This window comes from Dermochelys coriacea, chromosome 9 (assembly GCF_009764565.3).
Source record: "Dermochelys coriacea isolate rDerCor1 chromosome 9, rDerCor1.pri.v4, whole genome shotgun sequence".
Classification (NCBI taxonomy): domain Eukaryota; kingdom Metazoa; phylum Chordata; order Testudines; family Dermochelyidae; genus Dermochelys; species Dermochelys coriacea.
Genome location: NC_050076.1, coordinates 21,721,368 through 21,739,879, shown reverse-complemented (window position 1 = coordinate 21,739,879; position 18,512 = coordinate 21,721,368). Strand labels below are relative to the sequence as shown.

Sequence of the window (18,512 nt, the reverse complement as noted above, 5' to 3'; positions counted from 1 at the left end):
GCTCTCTTTTCAAAGGACCCCTTGCTAGGAAGCAGGGGCTGACACACCTAACTTGATGGCAAGTTCCTAGCACAGAAAGTGCTTCTCTTTTGCTCCCCTCTGCCCCAAAAGTTGATCTCAATAATACAATAGAAGTGCCCCAGAGATACTATCCGGCAGCTTAACTTCCTTAATCTCCCGGCTGTCTTTGTCTCACCAGCCACTTGTCTAGCAGTGCAGAAACTAGGGGCCTGGACTATTAGATAAGTGAAGGCTAATATAAAAGTAAGTAGAAACAAATGTTTACAGCACACAAGTCTCATAAATCCCAGATCAATCTCTGTTCCTCTATATATTGTTTCAGAGTAGCAGCCGTGTTAGTCTGTATTCGCAAAAAGAAAAAGAGTACCGGTGGCACCTTAGAGACTAACAAATTTATTAGAGCATAAGCTTTCGTGAGCTACAGCTCACTTCATCGGATGCATCTATATATTGTGGGTCTGATCCTGGAAGTTCCTGAGCATTTCCTGCAAGTGCTGAAGGCCCTCCACTCCCATTGATTTCATCTGGGCATTGAATGGGCTCAGCACATTTTAGGCCCTGTAGAAGTAGTGGATACCTAGGTAACTTATTTCAGAGACAGGTTTCAGAGTAGCAGCCGTGTTAGTCTGTATTCGCAAAAAGAAAAGGAGTACTTGTGGCACCTTAGAGACTAACAAATTTATTAGAGCATAAGCTTTCGTGAGCTACAGCTCACTTCATCGGATGCATTTGGTGGAAAAAACAGGAGAGATTTATATACACACACACAGAGAACATGAAACAATGGGTTTATCATACACACTGTAAGGAGAGTGATCACTTAAGATAAGCCATCACCGGCAGCAGGGGGGGAAAGGAGGAAAACCTTTCATGGTGACAAGCAAGGTAGGCTAATTCTAGCAGTTAACAAGAATATCAGAGGAACAGTGGGGAGTGGGGTGGGAGGGAGAAATACCATGGGGAAATAGTTTTACTTTGTGTAATGACTCATCCATTCCCAGTCTCTATTCAAGCCTAAGTTAATTGTATCCAGTTTGCAAATTAATTCCAATTCAGCAGTCTCTCGTTGGAGTCTGTTTTTGAAGCTTTTTTGTTGAAGTATAGCCACTCTTAGGTCTGTGATCGAGTGACCAGAGAGATTGAAGTGTTGTCCAACTGGTTTTTGAATGTTATAATTCTTGACGTCTGATTTGTGTCCATTCATTCTTTTACGTAGAGACTGTCCAGTTTGGCCAATGTACATGGCAGAGGGGCATTGCTGGTATTGCTGGCACATGATGGCATATATCACATTGGTAGATGCGCAGGTGAACGAGCCTCTGATAGTGTGGCTGATGTGATTAGGCCCTATGATGGTATCCCCTGAATAGATATGTGGACAGAGTTGGCAACGGGCTTTGTTGCAAGGATAGGTTCCTGGGTTAGTGGTTCTGTTGTGTGGTGTGTGGTTGCTGGTGAGTATTTGCTTCAGATTGGGGGGCTGTCTGTAAGCAAGGACTGGTCTGTCTCCCAAGATCTGTGAGAGTGATGGCTCGTCCTTCAGGATAGGTTGTAGATCCTTGATGATGCGTTGGAGAGGTTTTAGTTGGGGGCTGAAGGTGATGGCTAGTGGCGTTCTGTTGTTTTCTTTGTTGGGCCTGTCCTGTAGTAGGTGACTTCTGGGTACTCTTCTGGCTCTGTCAATCTGTTTCTTCACTTCAGCAGGTGGGTATTGTAGTTGTAGGAATGCATGATAGAGATCTTGTAGGTGTTTGTCTCTGTCTGAGGGGTTGGAGCAAATGCGGTTATATCGTAGCGCTTGGCTGTAGACAATGGATGGAGTGGTATGATCTGGATGAAAGCTAGAGGCATGTAGGTAGGAATAGCGGTCAGTAGGTTTCCGATATAGGGTGGTGTTTATGTGACCATCGCTTATTAGCACCGTAGTGTCCAGGAAGTGGATCTCTTGTGTGGACTGGTCCAGGCTGAGGTGCCACAACGACTCCTTGTTGTTTTTTCTAGGTAACTTAGCATTACCAAGTACACCAGGACAAAAACGTCTCATTGTTATTCTGGTGTACAGCTTTGGTCTTGGAAGTTCCTTCTTCGGAAGTGTTGATTCCCACTGCGTAATTTCAGATGGACTGAGGCAAGAGCTAGGGAGTCTGTAAGACCGGAGAGAAGGAAGTTTTAGTCATCTATACAGGAGGTGAGCAGGGGTTGGATGACTACAGTCTTAGTCTCTAATGGCAGTCACACAGGTCAGTGATTGCCTGTCAGAATAGCTGGAACTAAAGCCTATTGCACTATTTGTGGTGCACACCTGACAACATTTTCTGGTTTCCCCCAGAGTTAATCTCGAAGAGTGTATAAAATGCACCAGTTCCAAGTGTTCCTTTTTATAGTTAAAGATCTTCTCCAAGTTCTCCACCAGGACTTGTCAGCTCTTCCAGCACTAGTCATCTTGCTCTGAGGGTGGCTATTGGTCTTTTGGAGTCTTGCTGCAATTAACTAGCTGAGTACAAATGCTTGCCACAAAAGTCTGAAGGTGAAATCACTTGAGGCCCTAAGTACCACTTAAATCCCATATTGGGGCTAGAGGGAGAGGCTCCAGTAGAATGAATTCATAGAGGATGCCTTCTGTGTGTTGTAGGAGTTATTGCATAGCTTTCTAGTGTGTATGGGGGGAACACAGCAAGAAGAATATGTTGGCAGACCATCACTCCTATCACATGGATCCAGTTGTCCTAATATCCTGCACACATGGTGAATAATGTACTAAGGGCATTGGTTGCAGATACTGTTCCAAACCACATGGTGGAGTACATGTTGTGGAATGGGAAGAGCTGCACTGGCTCCATTTCAATTTCCCAGGTGTTACCAATTTAGATCTTACTGACAGGTTTCAGAGTAGCAGCCGTGTTAGTCTGTATTTGCAAAAAGAAAAGGAGTACTTAGATCTTACTGGTTTCAGAGTAGCAGCCGTGTTAGTCTGTATTCGCAAAAAGAAAAGGAGTACTTGTGGCACCTTAGAGATTAACAAATTTATTAGAGCATAAGCTTTCGTGAGCTACAGCTCACTTAAATGCATCCGATGAAGTGAGCTGTAGCTCACGAAAGCTTATGCTCTAATAAATTTGTTAGTCTCTAAGGTGCCACAAGTACTCCTTTTCTTTTTAGATCTTACTGTGAGTCTTGCAATATTTGTTGTTTACCTTGAAGTGCCAGCTCTTGGAGACAAGTGATTAGATGAGAATCTCAGCTTTCATTTAAAAAGAAAAGTAAACTTCTAACTCTCACGGATAAAGAGGAGTCTGAAAACGTGAGCCAAATGAACCCTAAAGACTCAAGCCAGGTCTGTACTAGAAAAAAATGTGCCAGTATAGCTGTACCACAAATCTGTCCAGTATAGAAGCAGTTTATATTGTCAGAGTCTTTTTGCCAGCATAGCTTCTACTGGTTCCCTAAGTGTAAAAAGTTATACTGGCCAAAGAGTGCTTTTGGTTGTGTAACTATGTTGGGGCACTTGCTGGTATAGAAATGTTGAAAAAAAAACCAGTCACACCTAGCACACATTACTGTACTGGCAAAAGTTTCTGGTTTAGACTTGGTTCGAATGCTTGGCGCTAGCAGTACTGCTAAACATATTTCACCAGCATATAGCTTGCTTCCTTGGCCTTTCTGTGGTTAATGTGACTTATACCCTAAATGAGGTGCTCCTAAAATATTTTGTTGCACAGACTTAGTGTTGCATTTGCAAATGTAAGCAGAGTCAGGATGAGCTCTACCCTGACATCTGTTGGTGAGTCATGGTGGGTTGTGGAAAAGAACTTCAGGGGCTGATCTTATTTGCATAGGCACACCCACCCTCCCTAGATGGTCACTTTGGCTGCTGTAGGAACCCCAGTTTCTCAGTTATTGGGGCAGGAATAAACGGTTATTATCCTGATTATGTGAATCAAGGACAGTGGAACTGTGCTTGGCCTTTTGTTATGATGGAGGGACACACCATCAATTAAGCAGCACTCGCTAGGCAAAGGTCATGGGTTCCAAAAGCTAGTGAATGAAGAGAGGCTGGGGACAGGTGTTAGTATGGGCCTCTTTATATGCTAATTGCACTTCCTCATTTCTCTACTGTGGAATATCAGAGTTAATTTTGATTCTATTAGGAGTCTAGTTACAAGCTGCTGAGCTGAATTCACTTTGAGCTAATGGTATACTAGCACTGAAATCCCCCTGCTGCAAGCTGAAATCACAAAAGAGCTAAACTTACTAAGAGCTGAAATCACTGAGTGTTGTGCTAAGTAGTGGGGGAGCCTGAAGATATATTACAGAGCAGTTTTGTGGGGTGGATGGTGGAGCAGAGCAATTTGTTGGATGCTTGGAGCAGCTTATGGGGGTGGCTGGCAGAGTGGAGCCCTATGGAGAGATGGGGCAATCAGCTTTGGACCATGTAAGGTGCATCTTAACCCTCCCCCCATCTCCACCCAGGTTGGGAGGTAAAACTCTGCAGATAAACTTTCAAACTCTGAGGCTGCCCTGACCAGGAGCAGAGGCTTTTGGGTTGCTGGACTGAAGAACCAAAGGGAAATGACATGCCCCAATTTGCTTGGGTGGGTTTTTTGCTCATGGGTTGTGTTATTAATCCTGTTGGTGGTGTTTCCCCAACATAATGCCACATTGTTTCTCTCTGTAAAAGGCTTTTTGCTACACTCAGACTCTGTCCTTGCAAGAGGGGAAGTATTGCCTCTTGGAGGCGCTCAGCGGGGGTGGTATATATTTGTCCCAGGTCACTGGGTGGGGGCTCGAGCTGGTTTTGCATTGTGTTATTGGAATGGAACCCCTAGATACTGAACCCGGCCCTTGTTGCTGCCAACTCTGACAGGCAGAAGGGTTACACAAATATTAATACTGGTATTTCCCCCACAGTTTAGTAAAGCATATACAGCTCTTCTCATGAACACTTACATGGGAAATCTGAATTTCTGAGCTCAGACTCTTTTAGCTATTTCTATGAAAAGCAAGTGGTGTTTAATAAACACAAAAACAAGAATGGGAAATAATTATGTTCACTCAAGAGGAGCTGAAAGGATATTGCTAAAATTTTCCAGACATTCTCCCTTCCAGCAGAGACCAAGTGCAGAAAAAATTCAGCTCAAATGATGCAAGATGTAGAAAGTTCAGATGACATGAAAGCTGTTTTGCAATCTTTAATGTGACTTCTATAATTATAATTACATCTTTTGCTTTAGAAGAAAGAGATAGTACAAGCCGATTAGAAATTGGGTTACAGTCTTCTCACAATAGTGCAACAATCTGCCATTCCTTTTGGAAGACAAGCCCAGTACTGGATTGTCATAATGTGAAAGATATTTTTGCAGATCAGTGTCCAGTTTCCATATTGTTGCAAAAGCAGAAGAGGGTAGTGGAATGATGCTGTTATATCAATTCATTGCATGCCATATATTTAATGTCATATAATATCTTCAGGGAAAATTAAGTGTTTTTGCAGCTTTGGAATTGTGATAATTATAGGCTATAGTGGCTTTTTTCTTTGGCCTTTGTTATAGTCTGCCTGTTTTTTCACTTTTCCTCATTTGAAATTAAGTTCCTTTGCAAACCTTATCTGACATTGACTAAATGCCCTTTCATTTTTTAAAAAAAAATTCCCCTGTACTTCAGCTGTTTCTGAACACCTGCCCCAAAGGGAGTGTTGTATATGTCTCACTTGCATCCCTCTATGCAACAGTGAATGATTGATTGCTTTGATGCATGAAATGACATGTCTTGTAAACAACAGCCTTTCATGTGTCTAGTTTCATGTTGCAAGAGAGATGAGAAAAAGCCTGTCATTTATGTGAGCCAAATCTGTTGTGAAGCTACTGCGGGAAGGATTTTATTCTAAATGTGTCCATTCCAGGTTTATTTTCAACTTTGAACTTTGCTTCACTGCTAAAGTACTGAACCCCGTCTAAACTGAACACATGAACACTACCTGTTGTCACTTAAAATCTGAACGGTTATCTGTAGTCATTAGGTAAGTTTGTAGTACTGTAACCCATACACCACCTGGGTATAGTGTTCTGTCCCATCTAGTGACACCAACACTACTTAGAGAGATTGAGCCTGCTCTACAGCCTTAGCTAAGAGCCATGTGCTTAGCCATGCGCTAAGGGGCAGAAGTCTCAGGTTCAAACCCACCTGCTGACGACAGGCGTTACAGTACTTCTAAATGGCTCCCTTTCCCAGTTCTTGCTCCATAGTGCTACCAGCCATTCAACTTATTGAACCAAAATATTAGTAATATATAGCACTGTTAATGTTCAAAGAGCTTGTACACATGGTAACATACTGTATACAGGATAAGAAACCAATCATGAAATACCTGTCTCAAAGAACTTGAAATGCAAGGTCTCAATTCTTCATTCTGTGTTGTAGGGTTAGAGGGGTTCTCAAGACAAATTATTTGGTGGCCTCAGACTGCGGCCACCAACTCTTGCTTGTGGCTGCTCTCACATTTTCCCTAAAATACTTAATTAGCTTTAGGAAAAACAAATAAATATACACGTCCAAATCATTGTAATTTATTTATTACTAACTAGTAAGTCTGTTGTGAAAAGTGATATTAACAAACATACATGTCTCACTTTTCACAACAGACTTACTCAGCCCCAGCAAGCCTGGGGACAAATTAAGACCTGGTTGGACATAAGAACGGCCATACTAGTTAGATCACTATGGGGGAGGCACCAGGGGCGGTGCCTAAGGTAGGCACTAGGAGGATTGGAGCCTGAGGGTGGAGCCTGAAGCCCCAGGGCCAGAGCTTGCCCCCTCTCCACCCCAGGACTGAAGCCCAAAGTCTGAGCCCCACTGCCCCTGGGAAGGTGGGGACCACACCAGCTGCCTGCTCCTCCAGTGTTTTGCCCCAGGTATCGCCAGAGGGAGGCAGGGCCCAATCCCTGCTGGTGGCCCTATTCCATTGCACACCCCCTGCCCCACCCTGCAATCACAACCCAGAAGGCTGTGGCTGCAAGAAAAGCCCCTGGTGGCAGCATCTGAGAAATACTGCCATGCAGAATCCCACTGAAGTCAGTGGAGCTCTCCATGGAGGTCAAAGTCTTATCACATTGATCAGATTGCAGGATCAGGGACTAATGGTGCAATGGATTCAGTACATATAATGGAGAAGAGTGGTGTGTGAATGTTATTGCGGATAGTATGCATGGTCCAGGCTTCTTCTGAACATGTTACTGCTGGGGGCATTCTGCACCAAAAAATTCTGCAAATGTTATTTGTCAAAATAACACTACAGAATCATGCCAGTTCAATTATTTTGGTAATTTATTTCAAAATACCTGTCAGCAAGAATGTCTGACAGCTGGAGAGCCAGACACCCACAACCCCTCCCCGTGTCAGAACTCAGCTGTAGGGGGCACCCCAGCCCAGAAACTCTCAACTCCTCCACCACAGTGCCCAGCTGTGGGGGCCCCCCTTTGTAGGATTGCCATCACTCCTGGGTTGGCTGGGAGTTCCCAGAATTGGCATCAATCTCCTGGTGGCTACTGAAACCAATCTGGGAGATTTTGGGCTGTTAAAAGTCCAGCGGGGCTAAGGCAGGTAGTCTCCCTGCCTGCCCTGGCTCTGCGTGGCTCCTGGAAGCGACTGGCACGTTCTGGCTCCTAGGATCAGGGGCAGCCAGGGGGTCTCTGCGTGCTGCCCCCGCCCAGAGCACTGACTCCCCAGCTCCCATTGGCCAAGAACCGTGGCCAGTGGGAGCTGCAGGGGCCTGAAGGCAGGGGCAACCCGCAGAGCCGCCTGGCTGCCCCTGAGCCTAGGAGCCTGACATGCCAGTTGCTTCCGGGAGCTGCCCAAGGTAAGCACCGCTCGGACAGATCCCGCACCCCCAACCCCCTGCCCAAGCCCTCATCCCCACCCCCAGCCAGAGCCCTCATCCCAGCCCTGAGTCCCCTTCTGCATCCAAACTTCCTCTCAGAGCCTTCATCCCCTCCCGCACCCCAGCCTGGTGAAAGTGAGTGAGGGTGGGGGAGAGTGAGCGATGGAGGGAGGGGGGATGGAGTGAGTGGGGGTGGGGCCTCGGGGCAGGGAAGGGTCAAGGGTGTTGGGTTTGTGCAATTAGACTGTTGGCAACCCTAGCCCTTTGCCCAGATACCCACACCTGCTTCCCCCAGGTCCAAGCTATGGCTCCCCCTTGACCAGATACCCACCGCCTCCCTCCACCAGAGCCCAGGGATCTAGAGGGAGGAACAGCCTAATGCTCCATCCCAAGCTTGCACACTTTCCTGCACACCGCCCCCTCCTTCCCTCAAGGCATGTTGGAAGGTGAAGCAGCCAAGAACCCTCTAGCTCCCTCCTCCTTCCTGCCAGCAGTGTCCTTTATGGACAGGTGGGGCTCTGCCAGATCCAGGAGCCCCTAGTGGGGGAAAGAAAATTAACATGCATGCAGAATTTCTGAAAAATTCTGCATTGTGCAGTGGTGCTGAATTTCCCCAGGAGTAACGTGATCAGTGAGCAGCTGCAGTAGTGTAGTTTGTGGTGGTGCCACTGTACTGATAGACTAGGATTTATTTTTTTAAGATATTCCAAATCACTTCAGGTAATTTTTAGTATTCAAGGTGCCAGCCCAAAGAAATTATTGTTGCAGAAACTTTAAAACTTATTACATTCAGCTGCTTGTGTGGGTAAAGTACACAGGATTGGGCCTTATTGTGTATTGAGTATTTTGATTCATATTTAACATCTTTATTTTCTGTTTTGTGACCTACTAGAAATCAAAAGACTAATCTGTTTGGGGGAGAAAAAAAATGGAGCTCAGAGCTAATTTATTCTAGGGAAAGACCCAGTGTCCTTGCTGCCTGAAGAGAACGTTGTGGGGGGGCCCGGAGAGTTATCATTGGTCAGCACTTGTTTACTGGTGATAGGTAAGGACAGCGAGTGTGATTTTTATTCACAAGAGGTGCCATTAGGAGCCCTGAAGGCTCAGAGGGCACAGAATAGCAAAATGATGGGACGATAACAGGTACTGTGCCATCTCATCTTTTTATTTGTCCAGTGTGCTATTGTTCTTGTGTTAAGGACCAGAGGGTGAAATTCCTATGCAGAGGGTGAGCAGGAAGCCTCTGCATCCCTGAAGTCCTGTTTTAAGAGCAGTTCACATGTGCTCAGTGATGACTTATTAGAGTTTGGCTGATAAATTTGCCATAGATTCTGTCCTCACTGAGCAGGTCCATTTCCTCACAGCTCTTAGTGCTGATGGGACTGTGAATGCATTATTCCCTACAGAGCAACTGAGCATGCTCCATTCCTGGGTCTGCAGAAGCTGGGAAGGACTTCCTGTGCATTGGGGGAGATACTGTGACACTGGGTAGCGGAACTGAGAGCAAGGAGCCTGTCTCTTCTGTCTTCTCAGTGACACCCTCCAATCCTCCACTGGTGCCAGACAGTGTGGAGGAGAAGAAAACAGTCTGAGTTGAATGGAGAGAGTGAGAAATGGTGGGGTGAGGGGTATTAGGAGAGGAGACTGGGGGGACTTAGGATTTAGTCCTAAGTGTCGCACAGGATCTGGTCCAAGAGGTGAATATAGCTGAACCCCTTAGTAATAGTGACCATAATATAATTAAATTTAACATCCCTGTAGTAGAGAAAACACCACAGCAGCCCAACACTGTAGCATTTAATTTCAGAAAGGGGAACTACACAAAAATGAGGAGGTTAGTTTAATAGAAATTAAAAGGTACACCGCCAAAAGTGAAATCCCTGCAAACTGCATGGAAACTTTTTAAAGACACAATAAAAGAGGCTCAACTTAAATTTATACCCTGAACTCCCTGTGGATAGAGAGGCCAAGTTACTAACAAAATTACTATTTTTATTGTGGTAGCAGCTAGGAGTCCCAGTCATGGACCAGGACCCATGGTGCTAGGTGCTATACAGCAGTAGCTCTCAACCTGGGGTATGTATACCCCTGGGTTTAAGCAGAGATCTTCCAGGGGGGACTCGACTGATCTAGATCAGGGGGTTTCAAACTCTGGGTTGCATCTCCACAGGGTTAGCCGCTGGCGTATCAGAGACGCTTTGTTTACCTGCGGCGTCCACAGGTACAGCCGATCACAGCTCTCAGTGGCCACGGTTTGCCGTTCCCAGCCAATGGGAGCTGCAGGAAGTGGCAACCCGGCCCACGCTGCTTCCTGAAGCTCCCATTGTCCAGGAACAGCTAACCGCGGCCACTGAGAGCTGTGATCGGCTGTACCTGCGGACGCTGCAGGTAAAGAAAGCATCTCCGGTCTGTCAGCAGTTAACCTTGCGGAGCTGCAACCCAGAGTTTGAAAACCCCTGATCTAGTTATTTGCCTAATTTTACAATAGGCTACATAAAAAGTACTAGCGAAGTCAGTACAAACTAAAATTTCATACAGACAATGACTTGTTTATGCTGTTCTATGTATTATACACTGAAATGTAAGTACAATATTTTTATTCCAATTGATTTATAATGATATGGTAAAAATTAGAAGTATTTTTTTCAGTAATAATGTGCTGTGTATTTTGTATTTTTATGTCTGATTTTATAAGCTAGTAGTTGAGTGACGTGAAACTTGAGGGTACTCAAGACAAATCAGACTCTTGGAAGGGGTACCGTAGCCTGGAAAGGTTGAGAGCCACTGCTGTACAAACACAGAACAAAAAAGACAGTTCCTGCCCCTAAAGAGTTGGGACCACGTGTACCATTTTCCAAATATATCACTCTATTGCTTTCTGACTTAAATATGAATAGATTGGACACTTCAATAAATGATGTGTATGTTTTCCTGGAAAGGCTGATTGCCAGTGCAAGAGACGCAGGAACAATCTGTTAGTCAAGATGTGCCGGCCAGAGCAGTTAGCTGGCAGCAGTTTTATGTAAGAAGCATTTTTAACAAACTGGAGGAGTGGAGAGTGGGAAATTTTATAGAAGAGGCATATCTGTGATTAATTTAATAAACTACCTGATGTCAATATTCCCTCACATAAATTAGAGCCAGGAAAGAATCTTATCAGCAAAGCCATTAGAGCTGCTTGCTCTGCCACAGCTGCTCTGCTTTTGGCAGTAGTGGGGGTAGGGTGGAGTCTGTACCAGCTGGTCAGAGATCAATCTGGTTCAGAAGACCAGCTGTGTTCAGTTTAGTTTCAAGATTGTCAATTCAAGTTTGAGGGTTTTAGGATTAAAAAGCAAACCAAAAAAAACCCACAACCAAACCCAGCCATAATTTCCCCCCATGACTGTTAAAACAACCCCACCAACAAAAATAAACAAAGAAACTAGGCCATAGGAGGGAGAGTGGCAAACATGGCCTCTAGGGCAGGCAGCAGCACCAGACAGTGGACAATTAAAAATAAAATCTGCCTCCTCTTTAACTGCAAAAAGACGATGGGGAACAACAAGAAAGAAATGTAGGAAGGCACCAAGAGAGTAACAGTTCAACAGAAGAGCTTTGAGAGCTGATGCTTAGTTTAGTCTTTTGAAGGATCTCCAAGGTCATTAGACAAAGTTTGTCCATTGTTAAAGGCCTGAGCCTGCACTCTTTACTAAGGTTTTGACTTTGTTCCTTTAGCCTTAGTGGTTAGCTGATATTCAGGGCCTTCCAGGATTGTTTCCATTAGGAGGAGAAATGGCTGATTTGAGTCAAGTATATTCCTTGGTGCAATCCCGTTTGCTTACAAAGAACATTTATGAAGTCCTGTTTCCTGAACACAGTGGAAACAAATAACAGGCAGTTTCCTTGATCATAATTTCCACGTCTATCCCTCCAGTTAAACCTGTGCCCAAGGAGCTCTATCTCTCTGCTCCCTTTCAGGGACTTCTTCTGTTGCTGTTTGCTGCCTTTTTTTTCTTTCTGCCTCTCTTGCACACGTAACTTGTCAAACAATCTATTGACTCCTCTCCTCATGTTTGCAACCAAAGAATCTCTCAGCCCACACATGGACAGTAGCTGCCCCCCGTTACCAGCTATCTCAGTACAAATAAAAGAGTTGAATTGCTCCATTGAATGTGAAAGGAGGCTGTGTAGGGCAAGAAAGCATTTCAGGGAAGATAATGGTACCTCTAATGCCTCTTCCTTCCTTCTCCAGTGGTGTGAGGATGGAGGAGGTGGGGGGATGGAAATGGAATAGTATTATGAAGGCAATTGACCCCCTTCCAGATGGGGCTTCTCCATGTGCTGCTCTCTGGGGGATGATCTGCACTATAATTATTGGAGCATGGCTCTAATTAATTTCACATAGATGCACACTGAATCTGATGTTTTGCACTCTTTTAACTAAATTCACCTGACTCATTAAGGCTTGAATGCCTGCTCCTTAAATGAATTGCATGCTGCCACATCATAGATGCCCACACCAAATAATTTATAGTACTGTATTTTATTTTCTGATTATGCCTCTTCTTTACAACAAACTCTCTTTTTTGTAAATCAAGCAGACAAATTAAAATAAGATCCATGAGCCATCTTGTTAGCAATTCAGATTTATTATTCTAGATCTTGGTACATACCCACTCTGGAGCTTTCAATGTTCAGCTTTGCAATGAATAAACCTATTAAATACATACAAAGGTGTAATTGAAATTAGGAACTTGGTTTCAATAATATTTTGGTGTCTAGATGGAATCTGCATTTTACATAATCAAACTTTAATTGGCTTCTTAACAGATCCATAGCAGTGATATGATCTCAGATAAATGCGTTCTTCTTTTAATTGGGTTATATGTTGTTCTCAACTTCTCGTTAAAAGATGATAGGAAAGATAACAACATAGCTGAGCCAGTATAGTGCAGAAGACAATCCTTGAAAAATGTTTATTAGAGCAGTAGGTTAAGTATCAAGATTTTTCCTTTGGTCTGCAGTGTAATGGGTGCAATGCATACAGTAACCTGCAAATGATATCTTTTCTCACTTGAGGGAGCTAGTTCACAGCGTTTCTTGCTACTGTGTGAGCAAACTTGAATTAGCTGAATACTGTGTCTGCCAGAAACAAAGATGCTACTTATGTGCAAATCTGGTTGTGACGTTCCCGTCTGGTGTTATCTGGACCGGTGATCTTCTAGGTCACCCCAATCCTTGACTCTGGGAGCCAGCCTTACCCTGCTCTGCTGTGAGAACCCCCACTCCTGGGCTGTTCACTCACAGCCTCTGGCATGTAAGCTGCTCCTTGGATTATGCAACTGAATGATATTAGCTAGTAACTCCTGTCCCAGACACAACTCTAGGAACCTCCATCTTGCAGTGTCCATTTATGCCCACTGGACGCTGAAAGCTTATATGAGTTCATCAATTTAACAAAGAAATTGATATGCACCAGGCTTGATATCCCAAGGGGAGTCTCTGACATGCTTGAAACCAAACGCACTGCTTCAGGTAGAATAAACAAACAGATTTATTAACTACAAAGATATATTTTAAGTGATTATAAGTCAAAGCACAATAAGTCGGTTTTGGTCAAATGAAATAAAAGCAAAACACATTCTAAGCTGATCTTAACACTTTCAGTGCCCTTACAAACTTAGATGCATCTCACCACAGGCTGGCTGGTTAGATGCATCTCACCTTCAGCCAGGCTCTCCCCTTTGATCAGCACTTGAGTTGCATGGTGGTGGTGGTGTCTGTAGATGTAGGTGGAAGAGAGAGGAAGAGCAAGCCTCTCCCCTTTTATCATGTCCTTTCTTACTTCTTGGCTTTGCCCCCCACCCTTTGGAGTCAGGTGAACATTACCTCATTGCAATCCCAAACTGACCAAAGGAAGGGGAGTGACTCACTCGAGAGTCCAACAGATCCTTTGTTGTTGCCTAGGCCAGTGTCCTTTGTTCCTATGAGGCTAGGCTGGGTTTGTCCCATACATGCTCTGATGAGGTGTGAACTGCCCCTCTGCTTCTGGAGAGTTTTTGCCTGGGTCTGCTTTAAGCCATGAGGGCACATTTTTAGCCTCATAACTATATACATGAAATTACAACCTATAACATTACTATAACAATGATTACTATAACAACAATGCTCAGTACATCATGAGCCTTCTGAAGACACCCGACATTACAAACTTTGTATTAGATATCATACAGTCATATTATAAGTATGAACATGGGGTGCTGGGTGTTTCCCCCAAGGTACAGGACTTCACACCTCCCCCATTAGTTTACTGCAAGAAGGTTAGTCATTGACTGTCTCGAAGGCAGTGTGCCCTGGGTCCTCTTTCCTGGACACAGTGTCTGCTACCATGTTTTCCCTTCCCTTTTATGTATATAATTTCCATGTCAAACTCCTGCAGGATCAGGCTCCAGTGCAGAAGTTTGGAGTTTGTGCCTTTGGTTCTGTTTAACCATACCAAGGGTGAATGGTTTGTCAGGATCCTAAATTTTCTGTTAAAGAGTTAGGGCCTCAACTGTTTAACTGCCCACACCATAGCATAACATTCCTTTTCAATGACGGAGTAATTTTGTTCGGTTGGTGACAGCTTTTTACTCAAGAAGACAATTGCGTGGTTTTTTGTTACCTTCCCCTGTCTGCATCAGTACAGCACCTACCCTAATATCAGAGGCATCTGAACATAGCTCAAAAGTTTTTTCAAAGTCAGGACTGGCTAGTACGGGTTTTCCAGACAAGATTGTCTTTATCTTCTCAAAACCCTTTTGGCATGCTTCTCGCCAAACCACTTTATTGGGTTGGTGCTTTTTACACAAGTTTGTGATTGGGGATACAATGTTGCTGAACCCACACACAAACCTTCTGTAGTAGTTTGCCAGACCGATGAATGATTGGACCTGTCTTTTAGTTTGGGGCACAGGCCAATTTACAATGGCTTCCACTTTAAGGGGATTGGGATATCTGTCCCCCTCCAACCCAGTGTCCCAAATAAGGGACTCTGGTTGCTCCTATTTTCCACTTAGAGGATTTTACGGTTAGACCAGCCTCCTTGAGTGTGGACAGCACAATTCCCAGGTGTTTTTTATGATCATCCCATGAGTCACTGAACACTGCTAAGTCATCTGCCTTTGCCAAATTTTGTAAACCGTTTAACACTTTGTTGACCAACCTCTGGAAGATTGCAGCAGCATTGACCAAACCAAAAAGTAACATTGTGAATTCATAGAGGCCTATGTCAGTGGTAAAAGCAGACTCTTTTTCTGTCCATCCTTATCCAGAGGGATTTGTCAGTAACCCCGAGTTAGATCAAAGGTGCTGAAGTATTTGGCTTTGCTCAGTATATCCAGCATGTCATCAATCCTAGCCATGGGGTATGCATCTGGTACTGTAACAGCATTACGCTTTCTATAGTTAACACAAAATCTTAGTGTTGTCCAAGACCACAGGGGATGCCCAAGAGCTGTCAAACTCCTTAATCACTCCCAGGTCCAACATATTGTGTATCTCTGTATGAATTTGTTCTTGTACCATGCCAGTGGCCCTGTAAGGCCTGGAAAGGAGTGGTTGTGTCCCCACTGTAAGGATTTTGTGGGTTAGCATGTGTGTTTTTTCCTGGCTGGTTTGGAAAACATCTCACTGTATCCCTGCAGTACTGAAAACACCTTCCCCCTTTCAGCTGGTGTCAACTTGTTGCAGATCTCAATCCTTTCCATAGTTGAATCATCTTGGCATTCAGCCATTAAATCAGTGAGTGGATGTGCCTCAGTTTCCCCTTCCATACTACCGATCATATTTACTATGGCCTCTCTGTTCTGATAGGTTTTCAGCCTGTTCACATGCACAAGCTGTGGGACAGCATCATCAAGGGGCTTTTTAACTTGATACATGTCCTCATTTGCCACTTCTATTACCTCGAAAGGTTCCTCCCAAGAGTTTTGCATTTTATACCTTTTCGCAGGGCTTAATATCATTACCAAATCCCCTATTTCAAAAGTGTGCTTACAAGTATTTTTATCATACCACACCTTTTGCTTGGATTGACTGTCTTGGAGATTGGTTTGAATGAGTTCCATCATGTCTTTTAACTCTTTTCTAAACCTCTGAACACATTCAGTTACTGATTCTTCTATTACCTCAGTATTTCCCTCTCATCTTTAATGAGATCAAATGGTCCCCTCCCTTTTCTTCCATACAAAAGATCAAATGGGGAAAAACCTGTGGATTCTTCGGGTACTTCCCTGTAAGAACACAACAAGAATGGTAATAACTCATCCCAATTTTGGCCCCTCTTCTTAGTGTATATCCCTAGCATGGATTTTAGAGTCCCATTAAATCTTTTCACTAAATCAGTGGTTCTCTAACTTTTTTTTTTTGTGGACCACTTGAAAATTGCTGAGGGTCTCGGTGGACCACTTAATGATCTTTCAAAATGTTGTTTGTACTGTTAGCTAACCATTGTAAAGCACTTCTTGCATTGGCTAGACCTTTAAGGGTATGTCTACGCTGCAGTTTGACGCTTGTGGCTGGCCTGTGCCAGCTGACTCAAGCCCATGGGGCTTGGGCTAAGGGGCTGTTTAGTTGCTGTGTGGGGGCTCGGGCTGCAGCCTGAGCTCTGGGAAACTCCCACCTCGCACAATTAAACAGCCCCTTAGCCCAAGTCATCTGATCCTGGCCAGCCATGGGTTTTTAATTGCAGTGTAGACATGCCCTTTAAGACATGCACTAACATGATAGGCAAGAGTAGCCCACATGAGTCTGTCTCTTGGCAAAGTCCCATTGAATTCTTGCATTGTAAAGCAGTTCATGTTCTTGTAGCAAGTTATGGTGATTAAACCATAAATATACAAAACAGGGCAAATTACACTCAACAGTTACTTAAATTCCTTGCATATACAAATAAGAAGCCATTCTGTTCATGCTTTCCTCTCAAAAGGTGGCACCAACGATCTCTTCATTAGAGGCCCTTCATTAAGGGGCCCATTTCCTTTACAGTTACATTTTCCATCTTAAAATGTGGAGATCATGAGTCGACATGTTTGTGAAATGTGTTTCATTAAGAAACCCACTGAGCAGTTAGTCAACTATTCATTTACTTTAGAAATGTTCTCAAAGGGCAATGGATTGGTCTCCCAGGTTTAGAAATGAGACTGGTCAACAATTTGGCCTCTCGGGACAGGGTCTCTAAGTGGCTGTTCATTTGTGTAAACTTGTCTGAGGGTTTCAGAGTAGCAGCCGTACTAGTCTGTATTCATAAAAAGAAAAGGAGTACTTGTGGCACCTTAGAGACTAACAAATTTATTTGAGCATAAGCTTTCGTGAGCTACAGCTCACTTACTCCTTTTCTTTTTGTCTGAGGGTTGAATCAGGTTTGAAAAAAAAAATCAGTAAATTCTGTGTGTCCTTGATTTAGTTCAAGAAGCTACACCTAGAGAAAAGATTTTCCTCCACTACACAGACAAGCAACCAAACAATGTGGGCACCAAAACCTGAGAATCATTAATCTATGCACAAAATTTACAATCTAAATGCTTTCCACAATGCTTTGACAAGAAAACAAGGTTGGAGTCTTGAACAACATTTGAAGAGACACTGGCATATACTATTTCATTTTAAATACTTAAAGTACTCCAATATACTGTCACTGAGAAGTAACGAAAAAAATAGTGCAGGTTTTGTAGGATTGATTAAAAAAAAGATAGGATGTTTCATATTCTTGTGCTCCCTGTCCTGGTTATGTTTTTGCCAGGGACTACTGAATTACTGTTCCGAGAGCATTGCCTACTCCTTTAGATTGCTAATAATTAGTAGCTGTGGTAGTAACATTACAAAACAGCACTGGACACCTTTGCATCCTTATTTCATGTGTGGACAAATACATTGTACAGTAACTTCTCACTTAATGTTGTAGTTATGTTCCTGAAAAAGAAACTTTAAGTGAAACGATGTTAAACAAACCCAATTTTTCCATAAGATTTAATGTAAATGCGGGGGGTTAGATTCCAAGGAATTTTTTTGGGGGGGCAGACAAAAGGTATTATATACTGTACAGTACTGTGCTGTGGTTGGGAAGTGCCCCTGGCTTACCCCACACAGGCACAGCCTGCTGCAGGCAAGGACGCTAGGAAGCACCTTCGCAGCACCAGTGGCAGCTTACCTGGAGAAGAACAGGCACCGACTTTGCTGGGCGATGTTCCAGACCCACCTCTTCCCGTCCCCTCTCCACTCCAGGCCCACCTCTTCCCACCCCCACTCCACCTCCTCTCCGGAGCACGCTGCATCCCCAGAAAGTCCTAAGCTGTTTGGTGGCGCTTCGGACTTTCTGGGAGGGAAGGGGAGGAGCAGAGATGCGGCGCTTCCCCGCTCTTCCCCCTCCCTCCCAGTGCTTCCCTGCTGCCAAACAGCTGTTTGACAGCGCTTAGGACTTTCTGGGAGGGAGAGGGAGAAGTGGAGATGCAGCGCTTCCCTGCTCCTCCCCATCCCTCCAGAAAGTCTTAAGAATTGCCAAACAGCTGTTTTGCGGTGGGGGAAGCGCTGGGAGGAAGGGGAAGGAGGTGGAGAAGAGGAACTTGTGCAATGCTCCCTTGTAAGTTGCTGCTCTTCCACA

General features: G+C 44.2%; 1 long non-coding RNA gene across 1 annotated transcript in view; it reads left to right on the top strand.

Annotated features, from left to right (window-relative positions):
• The first annotated feature begins 1,991 nt into the window (after positions 1–1,991).
• Positions 1,992–18,512, top strand: part of LOC122455811 — a 36,520-nt gene continuing 19,999 nt past the window's right edge. The window contains exon 1 of the long non-coding RNA XR_006274300.1: positions 1,992–2,766. This is a non-coding gene — a long non-coding RNA (uncharacterized LOC122455811). The remainder of the gene's footprint in view (positions 2,767–18,512) is intronic.